General features: G+C 39.9%; 1 long non-coding RNA gene across 1 annotated transcript; it reads left to right on the top strand.

Moving 5' to 3' along the window:
• The first annotated feature begins 1,740 nt into the window (after window positions 1–1,740).
• LOC126402997 (uncharacterized) lies at window positions 1,741–3,932 on the top strand. Its single transcript, XR_007571273.1, has 5 exons — window positions 1,741–2,247; window positions 2,330–2,510; window positions 2,867–3,110; window positions 3,593–3,764; window positions 3,844–3,932. It is a non-coding gene; the product is annotated as an uncharacterized LOC126402997 (long non-coding RNA).

Here is a 3,932-nt window from a genome sequence, read left to right as displayed (position 1 = left end):
GAGGAGGAGCGGTGGGGGTTGCGGGGGTTTTGACGGAGAGACTGAACTACATTAGTTAAATGTGGCAGCGCTGGAAAGAAACTTAATCTTCTTCTTCCCGGCTGGTCCGCACACTTGCTTGCAGTTTGTAATACCAAGATAGCCAAGTTCACGCAACAGCAGCTGCTGCTAGTCAATGCTCATTAATGGGGCAGAGCTCTTGGCTCAAAAAGTAGTGCACACGATACAGTTTCCCTGTTCTGGAGCTTCAACCGATAACAGCACAGACACAGTACGCAAGACAACTATGCCAAATAAAGCTTTTTGTGTACTTTACTACATAGAAAACATACTGTAACATGGCTCTGTTACATAGCTATTTTAGTCTTACTCTCAAGTAATTTTACTTTATTCAAACTTGGCCAATAGGTGCAGTAGGCCTGCCCGTTGTTTTTTCACATTGACATATTTTATCTACAAGATCTGTCATAAGATGTGTACATCATTCTTCTGTTTTGTTTTCTTTTATAATACTGTTATTTATAGAGTAGATGGTTCACTGATTAATCTTTTTTTGCCTTTTGACATGACCCATGTCAGATATATAACTTTCATTACTTCCTCAGGTGACCACACCACAAATCAGTACAGGAAAAAGACATGTTTCCTGCCAGACTGATCCCCCCACCACATGCACCGTTGGCACTCGGTTGTCTATGAGGACATTACAGCCACACTTCAGAAGTACAGGTTTGTAGCTGTGTGTAATTTTTTTTTATTTACATGGTGATGAAAACTCATATTATTTCACTGTAACTCAGGCTGTTTCATTCAGGTGTTTTTATACATTGTTGCTTGGATTAACTAGTGAAATAAAATCTTTTGACAGCTGTCCAGGCCTCTGTGTCCTGCAAAGACAGTTGTACATCCACACTTCCTAGTGCAGCCACCAACCCCCTTTTAACTTCCACACCCACGAAGAGACCGGCAAAAAGACCTCGTCAGGAAATGGAGGAGGAACAGGAGGATCCATTTGAGAGCACATCTTCAATGGCACAGTCACGAGGGGAGGATGTCACCTATGATCCTGCAAGCTCTGTCTCACTGTCACTTTCAACACACATGTCGTAAGTTGCTCTAATGTCCCTACATGCATGCCAAATATTATGCGACTTAATTGTAAATACAAAGAGTGAATATTTTGGCAGCTACAGTCTTTATGTGTTAATTTTTTCCTCTTTTTTTCTTTCTTTCTTGAAAGTGCTGTAGTATCAAACGCCCCGCACAAGACCAAGAAGTATATTGTGCATGAGTCCTGCATTATGGAGCTGTTTGAGTTGTGCCCTATTTGCAAGTGTCTGTGTGAGGTTCGGACCAGGACGATTGGGACATTCCTAACCGTGGACCAACTGTGTCCACATTGTCAGTTCACCCGGCCTTGGAAGAGTCAGCCTGTTCTGGGGAGTACTCCAGCTGGGAACATCGAACTTTCTGCAGCGGTGTACATCAGTGGAGCATCTTTCTTCAAACCTCAAAAGGTTAGAGGAAAAGGAAATGTATATCCTCACAGTAGAACATGGCAAATAGCAGTAAATATAGCAGATCTTTATTTACCATCAAAAATGTTTTTGTTTTTATCTAAATTCAGATCTTCAAAGCTATGCAACTGCAGGTGTTCCAATATGACACCTTTCGTCAACATGCCCGTATGTTCATTGAGCCAGCGATTGTACACCAGTGGACCTCTTCACAGAAGAGCCAGCGATTGTACACCAGTGGACCTCTTCACAGAATGACATCCTACAACGTCTCAGCCCGAAGATGCCAAGTTTGATTCCCAATCTGGACTAGGGCCTTTCTTTATGGTGTTTACATGTTCTCTGCGTGTCTGTGCGGCTTTCCGCCAGATGCTCTGGTTTCCTCCCACCGTCGAAATATACACATTGTGTATGAAAGTGTGAATGTGACAGGGCCCACTTGAAAAAAAGTTCAAACACAACTAATGAGGTTAGTCATAAACTCTTACATGATGTCAGATGAGCATGGATGTTGACAAAACTTCACAAATTCTTCTATTGGTATGGGTGTGTGTGGGAAAGGTACAGTAAAAACAAATTTCTACCCCCCAAAAAAGTGTGTAGTATAATGTATTATGATTTATATTTTACAGATTCTAACAATGTTTTCCCAGGGCACTCCGCAAAGTTTGGAAGCGACACCATGATGGACCTCAGAACCAACAGAGTTATTGATATTCAATTGGTTCAGGTGAGTGTGATTGAATGAGATTTTAATGTCTTTTCATATTTATATACAAGTTTTATATAAGTCTTTGTTTGTGATTTGACAGAGCAACGAGGTTGGTGGAAGCTACCACATGGAAAAAGAGGGGCTGCAGAGGAGCCTGACCTTGTTAAATGAAAGGGGTGTGACTCTGGACTGTATTCTTACTGACCGTCATCCACAAATCCAGAAATTCCTGAGGGAAAGCAACATCACCCAATTCTTTGACTTTTGGCATATCGAGAAAGGTATTATTCCTGATGATGATTTACAGTGTAACAAATATAGAAGCACGCTCACCATATAGGTGATAAATTTGGAATTCTAGAAAGTGCATTGAAGCAGTCACCACTAAACACACACAGCAGTTTTTTTGGTATGTGTGCAGCTAAATTCCATGATTACACTTATTGTCTTTCATGCTTCTCACAATCAGGTGTCCATAATGTAACATTGTTGCACTGTTAGACATGAATGTTTTTTTTCTCTACAAGTGTGATTCACTTTTTTTTTTTATAAATTCTGCATAGCGAGTGATCATTCAGTGGCCCCTATGTTTGTGATTATTATTACAGAAGACCAATGTATTTCTTCTGATCTTCAGGAATTTCAAAGCAACTAGACAACTACGCCAACATGAAAGACTGTGAGAGGTTACGGAAGTGGATGCATTCAATCAAAAATCACATCTACTTGACTGCAGCATCATCCACGACTGGACCTGAGAGGGTGGCAAAATGGAACTCCATCCTGAACCATGTGCAGAATATCCACACATGAGGACCCCATTTTCCCTAACTGCCAACATGAACTGCGCAAAACCAGGGACAAACACAAATAGCAAGCAGGTTTGTTATATGCATAGAAAACATTACTATTAACTGTATTATTAAATTTAAAATTGTATTCATTCATTCCTTTTGTGTCTTTTAAAGAATTCTGAAAAACAATATCCTGGGCTGCTATTTTTGTAGTCACTAAAAAAAATAGGCCTGTATTTGGCACAGGCATTGAATAAGACAGGCCTCTTTGATTATTTTTACACTAATATTCTTTCACAATTGAGATGGGAAACACTATCAAAGTGATTATTTGAATTGGATTACTTTTAATATTATCGCTATTATACTGCAGTGTGAAATAATGAAGTATTGCATTTGCCGGTCAGAAAATTGTTTTTGGAGCCATCTTCTGTGCTTAAAAACACATAGTCACATAGGACAAATGACAGACCAGGGGTTTATCTGAAAATAGACTTAATTGAAGTGTTACAGTAATCAAAGAAGACTTTGTAATTGATTTGGTATTATGTTTTTCCCCTCCTATTTAGCAACACCAGAATTCTTCAAATTGGAGAAGGTCATGTTGAACAAGCAAATCCTGACAGCTGTGGAAAAAATCAGTCCCCACCACCAAACCTCATCTGTGGAGGCTTTCCACAGTGTCATCCTTCATTTTGCACCCAAGAACGTGGTTTTTCCTTTTCTTGGAATGCTGTGCAGGTAAAGATAACGGAGCTAACTCCATAAATCTTAGCATGTGCAAATTATTTTCAATGTAACATTTTTATTGTATCTCTAGACTCTACTTGGCTGTACTCTACTACAATGAGAATGCTGACCGACCACAAGCCAAAACTTCTGCTGGAGAACCAGTCTTCAAGGTGCACT

Source organism: Epinephelus moara, chromosome 16 (genome assembly GCF_006386435.1).
Source record: "Epinephelus moara isolate mb chromosome 16, YSFRI_EMoa_1.0, whole genome shotgun sequence".
NCBI classification, from domain to species: Eukaryota; Metazoa; Chordata; class Actinopteri; order Perciformes; family Serranidae; genus Epinephelus; species Epinephelus moara.
This window is presented reverse-complemented; position numbering and strand designations above follow the sequence as displayed.